Raw genomic sequence first — 12,101 nt, forward strand, 5'->3', positions numbered from 1 at the left:
AAATACTTTGCAGTGAATGAAAGGTGGCATACAACAAACAGCAGGATTATACAACCCTTCCCAAAGACTTTAGTTCATGGAAGCTAGAGACTCTAATAGATGTAAATACCAAATCAGATTATAAAATAAAGTAAAAAGGAAGAACAGCAAATGTGAAAAAAGAATAAAGGCCCTGCGCAGTGGCTCACGCCTGAAATCCCAGCATTTTGGGAGGCTGAGGTGGGTGGATCACCTGAGGTGAAGAGTTCGAGACCAGCCTGCCAACATGGTGAAACCCTGTCTCTACTAAAAATACAAAAAATTATCCTGGCATAGTGGCAGATGCCTGTAATCCCAGCTACCCGGGAGAAACTGAGTCAGGAGAATCGTTTGAACCCGGGAGGCGGAGGCTTCAGTGAGCCAAGATCACGCCACTGCAACAAGAGTGAAACTCCGTCTCAAAAAGAAAAGAATAAAATGCTGCCAGGCACAGTGGCTCACACTTCTAATCCCACTACTTTGGGAGGCCAAGCCAGGCAGATTACTTGAGCCCAGGAGTTCCAGACCAGCATGAGCAACATGGCGAGACCCTGTCTCTATAAAAAATACAAAAAATTAGCCAGGCAGACCTGGGAGGCTGAGGTGGGAGAATCACCTGAGCCCGGGAGGTTGAGGCTGCAGTGAGCCATGATCACGCCACTGCACTCCAGCCTGGGTGATAGAGTGAGACCCTGTCTCAAAAAGTAAAAGAGTAAAAAAGAATAAATGCTGTATTAAAAAAAAACAAAAAACAAAAAAAACAGGAAGATTTGAAAAATAGCTGAGTAGAACTAATAGAAATTAAAATTTTAATTAAAAGACACTCTCTACTTGGATTCAACAGTTAATTGGTAATAGCTGAAAAGAGAATTGGTGAGCTAGAAGAGATACCTGAGGAAATCCAGAATGTATCCAAAACAAAGGACAAAATGGAAATACGACAGAGTGATTAGAATTATAAATCTAACATTTGATGGATAAGAATTTCAGAATGATAAAGCAGATTTGTAGAGAGGCAATATTTGAAGAGTTGGTATCAGACTGGGAATTTTCCAGAATCCATAAAAGACATATAGATCCCAGATTTAAACAATAGAATGGGCTCCAAGCATGAAACATAGAAATATAGCCGGACGCTGTGGCTCACACCTGTAATCCCAGCACTTTGGGAGGCTTAGGCAGGCAGATCACTTGAGGTCACGAGTTCGAGACCAGTCTGGCCAACATGGTGAAACCCCATCTCTACTAAAAATACAAAAATTAGATGAGCCTGATGGCAGGCATCTGTAATTCCTGCTACTCGGGAGCCTGAGGCAGGAGAATGACTTGAACCCAGGAGGTGGAGGTTGTAGTGAGCCGAGATCATGCCACTGCACTGCAGCCTAGGTAACAGAGTGAGACTCTGTCTCAAAAAAATATGTATGTATGTGTATATATATGTATACACACACACACACACACACACACACACACCCAGACACATTCTGATACCAAAGACAGAGAAGCAACCAAAGGTTGCTCAAGATTAAGTGTTGGCCGGGCGCGGTGGCTCAAGCCTGTAATCCCAGTACTTTGGGAGGCCAAGACAGGTGGATCACGAGGTCAGGAGATCGAGACCATCCTGGCTAACACGGTGAAACCCCGTCTCTACTAAAAAAAAAAAATACAAAAAAACTAGCCGGGCGAGGTGGCGGGCGCCTGTAGTCCCAGCTACTTGGGAGGCTGAGGCAGGAGAATGGCGTAAACCCGGGATGCGGAGCTTGCAGTGAGCTGAGATCCGGCCACTGCACTCCAGCCCAGGTGACAGAGCAAGACTCTGTCTCAAAAAAAAAAAAAAAAGATTAAGTGTTTATAAAGGAACACCAGTTAGACTGACAGCGTATTCCTTAGTTGCAGCTACTGAGTTTAGAAGACAAAAGAATAATATATTCAGAGGACTGAAGAAAAAAACAACCAATAATTCAGTAATCCAAGAGAACAAAATATACTTTTCAACAAAAACAACAGCAGTTGTCTCCCCAGATTCTTGCTGTAGCCACGTGTCTATTGAGCATTTGCAGCGTGTAACTGGTAAAAGCAGACAGAACTGGTTTTTCTTTTTCTTACAGCTAGATGCTCTACAGTATAACCTGATTAATTGAAAATATTAAGATACAGGTTTGTGGTACCATCAAGCTCTATGAAATAGGTTCTGGCTTTTAATGATTTTACTTTGCAAAAAGCAGTAACAAACTAAAAGCTGTTCAAACCTAAGCATTCCAAGATTGTGATGATGGCAGATAAATTGATTAATAAGGTTTTGTATATTCAAAAGATTCCACTGCAGAACATAAATAGGATATCTTAACTTTCAAACCAATAAAAACCAGGAAGTGGGAAAAAAGTAAATAGAAACCATGGGAAAATGAAAGCCCAGAATAAAATGGCAGAAATCAATCAATTTAGAACAAATGTTAAGTGAACTAAACTTGCCAGTTAAAAGACTCAGATTGGATAAACATGTAGAATTTGCCTACATACTGTTTTAATGTTTTTAATTATTTTTCTTTATTTATTTTTTAGAGACAGGTCTCGCTGTGACACCCAACCTGGAGTGCAGTAACACACCATTATGGCTCTGCAGCCTCAGCCTCTGAGGCTTGAGTGATCCTTCCATTTCAGCCTCCCAAGTGGCTGGGACCACAGGTGCACGCCACCACTCCCAGCTAATACGTTTTTATATTTTGTAGAGACAAGGTCTCTATATTGTCCAGGCTGGTCTCAAACTCCTGGGCTCAAGCAGTCCTCCTGTCCTGGCCTCCCAAAGTGCTGGATTACAGATGTGAGCTACCACACTTGGCCCTGTATGCTGTTTTCAAGAAACTTTAAAAACCCTTAAGATCCTGGAAAGGTTGAAAGTAAGCAACAGAATGAGATTTATCAGGCAGCTATCAAGCAAAAAAGGCGGGTGTCTGTGTGAGTCATACATGGTAAACTGTAAAGCATCATTGGGGTAAAAGTTACCACATAATGATGAAAGGAATAAGTGACCTAGAAGATAAAATAATTTTGAATGATATATACTTAGTGTATGTCAGAATTGCAAATTGAATGTTAAAAATCCATAATTATAGTGACAGATTTTAATAAGCCACTTTAGTAATTGACAGATAAAGCAGACAATTTTTTTTTAAGAGATAAGGTCTTGCTTTATTGCCCAGGCTGGTCTCAACCTCCTGGCCACAAATGATCCTCCCACCTTGACCTCCCAAAGTGCTAGGATTACAGGTGTGAGCCACCACATCTGGCCAGAGACAATAAAGTTACTGGATAGTTGAACAATACAGTTAACAAACCTGATACGATGGACATATAAAAAACCCTGCTGGCCAGACGCAGTGGCTCACACCTATAATCCCAGTACTTTGGGAGTCCGAGGAGGGTGGATCACGAGGTCAGGAGTTCAAGACCAGCCTGGCCAAGATGGTGAAAACCTGTCTCTACTAAAAATACAAAAAAAAAAAAAAAATAGCCAGACGTGGTTGCGGGCACCTATAATCCCAGCTACTCAGGAGTCTGAGGCAGAGAATTTCTTAAACCTGGGAGGCAGAGGTTGCAGTTAGCCAAGATCACACTACTGCACTCCAGCCTGAGCAACAGAGCAAGACTCCGTCTCAAAAAAAAAAAAAAAAAAAAAAAAACCCTGCTACTCTCAGTGATGAAAATTTTGTCCAGTTCTGCTACTGACATTAACTGATGATAAAGTATGTCTGAGAAGAAAAAAGAAAAAAAAAATCCTACTTCTAGCAATTAGAGAATTTGCGTTTTTTTCAAGTGTATATTAGAGGTTTATAAAAATTGCCAAATATAGGCCATTCATCCAAAGAATTTAGGGAGGAAAATAGGGAAATCTGAGTAAAGTTGAAGGAAAATAAGGAGTAGTAATTAATTGCAAAAAGTAGAAATTTCAATAGAATAGAGCAGATCAACAAAACAAAAAATTCCACTATAACATGATTGAGCAACAATCATTAAAAAAACAAGGGGAGGTACAATATGCAGTATTAGAAATAAAAATATAAATATGTTCCAACTAAAGGCAGACAACACGCATTTTTAAAAACAAGCCACTGTGAAGAACTTTTGCCTATAAATTTAAAACTTAGATGGAAGACAGTTTCCTACGAAAACATAGTTTAACAAAGATTACTTAGGAATAAATAGATTTGAAAGGGCTCATAAATAAAATAATTGGGCCAATAGACTAAAAATCTCTCTCATCACTTCTAAAGAAAATGCTGAGAGGAATGTTCTATTCAGTAAATGGTACTAGGACTGTTAGTTCGCCATGTGGAGACCAGCCTCTGAAAAGGCAGCTACAGTGTTCGTACACATCTCGTCTAATCTTCAAGGGAAACTTGTCTCCAAAGTCCGCTCTTCTGTGATGAGGAAATCATGCTTCTATGATTCACTATTCCCTCAGCAAGGTAGTGAGCAACATACCTCCCTATTATACATACTTGCTATAAGCAACATACCTCACTATTAGGTTGGTCCAAAAGTAATTGTGGTTTTTGCAATTATAGTAATGTCAAGAACCACAAATATTTTACATCAACCCAATACATACCTGCTACAAGCAGCACACCTCACTGAGTAATACTTCTCTTAGAAGATGTTTTTCCTCAAGACCAGTATCAGAGGTGTTTTGATTTTCACTGTGGACACCTCTTAGGAATAAAGTAGTAATGGGGAATCTTTTTTGAATATCTATATGCTTACCTATCACTTAATTACAAAATGCCCCAAGATATTCTGTAAAGTGTGTTCTGAGGAATTTTTTAAGAATCTAAACCTAGCATGTGAATCAATAACAAAGTACAGTCATGAGTCACTAAACAACGGGAATATGTCCTAAGAGATGTCATTAGGCAGTTTTGTTGTATGAGCATCATAGACTGTACTTACACAAACATAAATGACATAGCTTACACCCCTAGAAGATATGGTATTGCTTTGAGGCTACAAACCTGTACGGCATGTTATTGTACTGAATGTGAGAGGCAGTTGTAGCACATTGGTAAGAATTCGTACATCTAAAAACATCTTAAGAGAAAACGTACAGTGAAAATGTGGTATTATAATCTTAAGAAACCACTGTTATGTATGCAGTCTGTCACTGACCAAAACAGCATTGGTGGCGCATGACTTGTAAAAGCAAACAGAACTGATTTTTCTCTTTCTTACAGCTAGACAGTCTACAGTATAACCTGGCTAATTGAAAGTATTAATAATATAGGTTTACAGTACCATCAAGCTCTATAAAATTGGTTCTGGCATTTAATGATTTTCTTTGGCAAAAACTATTTCAATATTGCATTTTAGGCCAGGCACAGTGGCTCATACCTATAATCCCAGCACTTTGGGAGGCTGAGCCGGGCGGATCACAAGGTCAGGAGTTTGAGACCAGCCTAACCAATAAGGTAAAACCCCATTGCTACTAAAAACACAAAAATTAGCCGGGCATGGTGGCACACGCCTCCAATTCCAGCTATTCAGGAGGCTGAGGCAGGAGAATCAGTTGAACCTGGGAGGCGGAGGTTGCAGTTAGCCAAGATCGCACCATTGTCCTCCAGCCTGGGCAACAGAGCAAGACTCCATATCAAAAAAAAAAAAAAAAAAATTGTATATATATACTCCATCTCAAAAAAAAAAAAAAAAAATATATATATATATATATAGCGTTTTACCTTGTTTTTAACCAAGGTGATTATTTAACTCAGATACATACCTTAATTCAGTGACATTTATTGAATATGTCATTTGCCAAGCACTTTACCAGCTGCTATATCATATAGATTAAAACTACTGTGCACTTTTAAAGAATTTTATTAATTTTTTTAGTCCTTAGGCTCTATTGTATTTTCTTAGAAAATTATAAGCTGAAGTTACTAAAGGACGTTAGAACTTTCTGTGTCAAAACTCTGCCTTCTTGGTAAGGGTCAAGATTCTTTTTTTTTTTTTTTTCTGAGACAGGGTCTCACTCTGTTGCCCAGGCTGTAGTGTTCAAACGATCCTCCTTCCTCAGCCCCTGCCCTGAGTAGCTAGGACTGTAGGTGTGAGCTACCACACCAGCTAAATATTTTTCTTTTAAATAGAGATAGGGTCTCTACAAATTTTTTATGGTGATAGGGTCTTGCTGTGTTGACCAACCTGGTCTCCAACTCCTGGCCTCAAGCGATCATCCCACCTCAGCCTCCCAAAGTGCTCGAATTACACTAGCCACTGCACCCAGCTGGGTCAGGATTCTTAATGAAATGTGCTACTACATTAAGCCCAAAGCTATGCACGTTTATTCTTAAAACAACCCCCTGTAGATTAATGATAAAAATTAATGATTTAAAGTCCGTGATTTGAGAGTTATTGGTTGTAAATTTGAATGACTGGGCTAGTAATAGTGACAATCTGATCTACCAGAGAGACAGTAAGGGTATGTGTATTTTTTCTTGGTCATTTTCAGCGGCAGTACTCATCCATTGTTTGGAAAGAGTATATAGTCTTGATTTTCTCTTCTCAGACCTTATTCTCACCATAGACTAGTGTGTAATGGTAGTTTTAACCAAAAACAATGATAATTTTACTTTATGTACATGTTAGATATGGCATCTCTTTACTGGAAGCTAGTCATTTATAAGGACAACTTTTTCATGTTTCCTCCACGTAACACCCTAAGGCATGTATCTCCCACTTAATGCCACTTTTTGTATTTTTTAATGTTTTCTGTAAAACCAAAAGCAGTTTTGGGAAAATGGACAAAGTCCTTTTCAGTTTTTCAAAAGAACACAGATATTTCCCGAATTTTATTTTACCTTGACAGGTTTAAACAATTACAAGTTTGTGGTTTGTATGAAACACTTTCAGAGTGATCCTATGTGAGTAAAATCTAATCTGAAATTTTCTTAAAAAGGTGTTAATGTCATATAGCTAGTAGTCTAGTATGTTGCTCTTTAGCCTGCTTAACCAAAAAAGACAGTTATCTCGTAAGTATAATTTAAAATGTCGACAATTATTGCTATTTAATATTTTTAAGAACTTACCTCCAAAAGCCAGAGAGAAGTACCCCTTCGTTTCTGCTTCACTTATCACTTTTCCTTTATATCGGGCATCAATCTCTTGATATATAGTGTTTTTAATTAAAATTAGATCACTAGAAAAAGTAGGAAGGTTCATTTCCATCGTGTTGAAAATGCCGCTGCCAAATGGAAAGTTTTAGTAAAAGAAATGCTGTAGCGTGTGCTTTTTTTGTCTCTCTGCTTGTCCTTTCTCAGTTCAAGGGCAAGACTCAAAACAGTAGAGATGGTAGGTGGCTGTTGGCATTTGGAGCAAATCTTCAGACTTTTAAAGCACAGTGCAAGAAATTTCCTTACAAGATAAGTTTATAATTTGTCCAGTCCAAAAATGTGAGTTCTCCCTCCAGACTGAAAGAGGAATTCATAAACAACAAGAAAATGTCCGTGGTTCATTCTTTGATATCTTTGAATTCAGTGCAGTTCTTCTTTCTTAGCTTGAAGAAAGGCAGTCTTCCACCATCAGCTGCGGCACTGCTGTGGTTGGTATGATTCTGTAATCAGTGAAGGAGAAAGGGTCTGTGGCAACTGCATTAGTCTGGCCTTCTGGACCAAGATAAGGAAAGAGCCTTGCTGTTGCCACATTTGCAGACTGAAGAGGTAAAAACACCACAAAAACACAAAGGGACTTAAGACTCAGTGGCTGAGTCTGACTCAGTGACACTGTTAGTTCACATGTTTTAAAAATACATATATTACTTTCTGGCTCATTGTAGGCGCTGCTTAGTATTCTGCTAGAGCATTTACCAGGTGCCTTCTTGGTAACTTCGTAAATCCATTGACCATTTCAGAATTTCCAAAGAAGATTCTTTTCATTATGATTCATTAATTACTGACTTTTCCCCCCTCAGGTAGTGTTGTTAGATAAAAGCACTTTTCATCTTTTTTTTTTTTTTTTTACTGTGGTGTTATCTTAATTGTAAAGATTGGTAAAGTTAACCATGCCTGTATCATTTATCTCTTTTAGATAATTATATTAAGTATTCAATACTTTGAATGTTACTTATTTTGAGAACTCACAAAGGAAATCATTTTTTGTACCTAAGTGACAGAAATATGTTAACTGTAATATGTAGGTTTTCACCTTCTGTTTACACACTGAAGTTATCTGTGTATGTAAAAATTGAAACAGAGTAACCACTAGTCTAAGGAAGAGGGAAGTTCCTTGGGAGTGTGCAGAATAAACCTTGAGACTGGGCCCTTCGGGTTCAGTGCCCTGGAGGATCCAGGCAGGTCTGAGTCACTTACAAAGTCACTGCTTCCAGGCATGCTCAGCTTTTGCTTTTCTTTTCTTTCTTTCTTTTTTTTTTTTCTGAGACAGAGTTTTGCTCTCGTCGCCCGGACTGGAGTACAGTGGCGCAATCTCAGCTCCCTGCAACCTCTGCCACCCAGGTTCAAGTGATTCTCCTTCCTCAGCCTCCTGAGCTGGGATTACAGGCACATGCCATCACGCCCGGCTAATTTTTGTATTTTCAGTAGAAACGGGGTTTCACTATGTTGGCCAGGCTCGTCTTGAACTCCTGACCTCAGGTGATCCACCCGCCTCGGCTTCTCAAAGTGCTGGGATTACAGGCATGAGCCACCATGCCCGGCCTTTGTTTGTTTGGTGTTTTTTTTTGTTTTTTGTTTTTGTTTTTGAGGTGGAATTTTGCTCTGTTGCCCAGGCTGGAGTGTGCTGGTACAGTCTCAGCTCACTGCGACCTCTGCCTCCCAGGCTCAAGTGATTCTTCTGCCTCAGCCTCCATGGTAGCTGGAATTACAGGCACATGCCACCATGCCTAACTACTTTTATTGTATTTTTAGTAGAGATGGGGTTTTACTATGTTGGCCAGGCTGGTCTTAAACTCCTGACCTCAAGTGATCTACCCGCCTCGGCCTCCCAAAGTGCTGAAATTACAAGCGTGAGCCACCACACCCAGCCAGCTTTTTCTTTTTAATAAAAGGAAAGCACAGGCTAAGCATTTGCTACCAACATTTAAAAATTACCATATTTTATACATCCATACCTGGATTGCTGATTTTTCTTGTAACAAAATGACATGTGTGGCCACACAGCACTTGGATTCCTGCAAGTACTACAGTCGGCCAGAGTTGTAGGTAAGACAGGTTCATCACTGATCCCACCACACTCTGAGGTCTCTTATAGTCCGTGAGTATTTGTGCTTACAACCCTGCTGTGGATATCGATTAGTAAATTGGTAGAAAAATGTGTAGGAGTGTAGAAGTAAGGGAAAGGAGAGAAAAGAAGTTTCCCCCCTGTTTTACATCCCGTCTGACCCATTTCCCAGATCCCTAACTGTAGATTTTTGGAAGCCTAGGAAATGGGAATTCAACTCCATGGAGGTCAAGGGCCATGCTTCCCCCTGCCTTTGTCTTTCCCTTATCATACATAAAAATGATATTTGTGTGGGATACTAGAGCGACTAGACTGCCAGTGCAGGGGTTGGACATGTCCAACATTTGGCAGAACCATAATCATTTATACCAGCATTCCCCCACCTTTTTGGCACCAGGGACCAGTTTTGTGGAAGACTGTTTTTCAATGGATGGGGATTGGGGAATTGTTTCAGGATGATTCAGACACATTACATTTATTGTGCACTTTATTTCTGTTAGTATTGCAATATATAATGAAATAATTATGCAACTCACCATCATGTAGAATCAGTGGGAGCCCTGAGCTTGTTTTCCTGCATCTAAACAGCGGTCCGATCCGGAGGTGATGGAAGACAATGACAGATCATCAGGCGTTAGATTCTCGTAAAGAGCCACAATCTAGATCCCTCACATACGCAGTTCACAGTAGGGCTGGAGCTCCTATGAGAATCTAATGCCGCAGCTGATCTGACAGGAGGCAGAGCTCGGGCAGTAATGCTCTGTTGTCTGCCACTTACCTCCTGCTGTGCAGCCTGGTTCCTAACAGACCACGGACCAGTACCAATCCGTGACCCTGAGGTTGGGGACCCCTGATTTACACCACACACTTTGGAAGCTGTACTTTAAGGAGTTGTGGGTACTGTGTGGCAATAGCGATGTAAATCCTAAAAGCAAAGGCAAAACCCTAGTGCAATTCACTGTTTTACTTAGGGTTGCCCATTGTTGAAGAATAAAGCTTTTGCAAGTGGGAGTAATTAGTTGTGATATTGTTGGGTTTATTTTCCTAATTCCTAAAGAAGTTCAATAGTCATTTCATGTGTCTGAATTCTATACTGAGATTATAATGTTAATGGGATAGTGGAAGAAGTATTTCGGGTTAATATATTCAGATTTGATTTAATTTAGACAGAGGCACCAAATTTTTAAATGATGAAGACCTTGAAGAGTAGCATTTTTAAATTACCTGTCCTGAGTCTTTTAATCATTGTTGAATATTCAATAAGTACATATTACAATTTAAATTTTAGAAGTTGGACTCTTTCTCTACCATATTAGTGTTCGGTGGTGGTCTGCAATGAGTGGGTTTTTTGGCCAAAAGGGTTAAGCTGCAAAGATAATTGAATCACATTTTCCAGCGTTACTTGCAGATATACAGCATCTCATCTACCTAAGTGTTTGTAACATGCCAAAATCTGTTATGATCTCACGTCACTCAGTCTTAGGCTCCATATCCTTTTTCGTGTGTGTTTTCTGCTCCTCTGTCTTGGAGCCTTTCTCCCCTTCTCTCTCTTTCCTAACCCTTTGATGTTCCTGGAGAGCCTCCATGCTTATTCTTGTCTTAAAGGAAATGATCTGCCAAGGGAGAGGTATTTGCTTTTTTACTTGCCAGGGCTGACTTTTGTTTATATACCTATTCCATTTTTATATATAAAAAGTGTATTTGTCTATACCCAAAGCCCGTTTTCTTGTTTTTGTTTCCTGGTGTAAGAGATCTTTGTCATTATAATCTTTAGAAATTGTATAACTTTTCTTCTCCTTATTTATTTTCTCAAGCACAGAGTTTCAGGAAAAAGAAATTTTATAACTCTTAACATCACCACCAAAAAGCTTTTTATCAAACCCCCTTTTTGCTTCGCACCATACTGAGAAAATCTCCAGCCTCCTCAGATCCTTTTGGAAAGTAGGTTAGATCTAAATAATGAATCACAAAGACAACATATGTATGAGAGTGATTCCCAGCTCTGTTTTTGTGACATTTCACAGCATCTCTAGAAGTCTCAAGGGATTTTACAAAGATACCAAATTAATTTGACTTTTCTTGATCTTGTGTGAGCCATGTACCTCTCTCAAGATGAGAAACAGTGAAATATTATATGAAATCATAATAGGTTGCTATATCTTTAAACGGGTCTAAGGAAATAGAAAACTTACTCAAAACTCCATTTATTAAAATTTCTCAATACAAAATAGTTCAATTACCTTTAGTTTTTGTAATAAGTTTTTTTGTTTGTTTGTTTTTTACATTTTCGTAAGAATGGGGCCTTCATTTGAAAAGCAAAGGAAACGTTTAATGTTCAGTATTCTTAGATGGATCTTGATATTTTTTGTGGAAGGCAATGAAATGTTCTATCCACACCTCCTAACTTTTTCTTCTTTTTTCTTTTTTTTTAATTAAAAAAAATGTTTTAAATAAACAAGGTCCCACTGTGTTACCCAGGCTGGTCTTGAACTGCTAGGCTCAAGTGAACCTCCCGCCTCAGCCTCCCAGAGTGTTGGGATTAGAGATGTGAGCCACCGCACCCAGCCAACTTTTCAATGTCTTGTCTATCTTATGCAACATGACTGACTTAGGATAGCTGTTAGCAGTCACAGTGTGTGGTAGGTATCCATTAAGTAAGTAGTTTCTTTCATCTTGAGAAAGGCCATTTATAAAACAGTGTGCCATCATTTGCCATAGCAAAAGGCAATACTGTGTTGCCAAAAGCCTAAATTCTCTGTGGCATAGTTAATCAGAGAAATTTATTTCAGCAAGTGAATTGTTGGCAGAATGTGTTGGGCCTTAGAGTGTAAGTTCTCTTGAGGGAAGAATGTTTAACTTTG

General features: G+C 39.2%; 1 protein-coding gene and 1 non-coding gene across 6 annotated transcripts in view; both read left to right on the forward strand.

Moving 5' to 3' along the window:
- The window catches only part of DCP1A (decapping mRNA 1A), a 60,731-nt gene that overhangs the window by 11,076 nt on the left and 37,554 nt on the right, over positions 1–12,101 (forward strand). The gene's annotated exons all lie outside the window — the stretch shown is intronic.
- LOC112619914 lies at positions 3,708–3,776 on the forward strand. Its single transcript, XR_003118392.1, has one exon. It is a non-coding gene; the product is annotated as a small nucleolar RNA SNORD38 (small nucleolar RNA).

This window comes from Theropithecus gelada, chromosome 2 (genome assembly GCF_003255815.1).
Source record: "Theropithecus gelada isolate Dixy chromosome 2, Tgel_1.0, whole genome shotgun sequence".
NCBI classification, from domain to species: domain Eukaryota; kingdom Metazoa; phylum Chordata; class Mammalia; order Primates; family Cercopithecidae; genus Theropithecus; species Theropithecus gelada.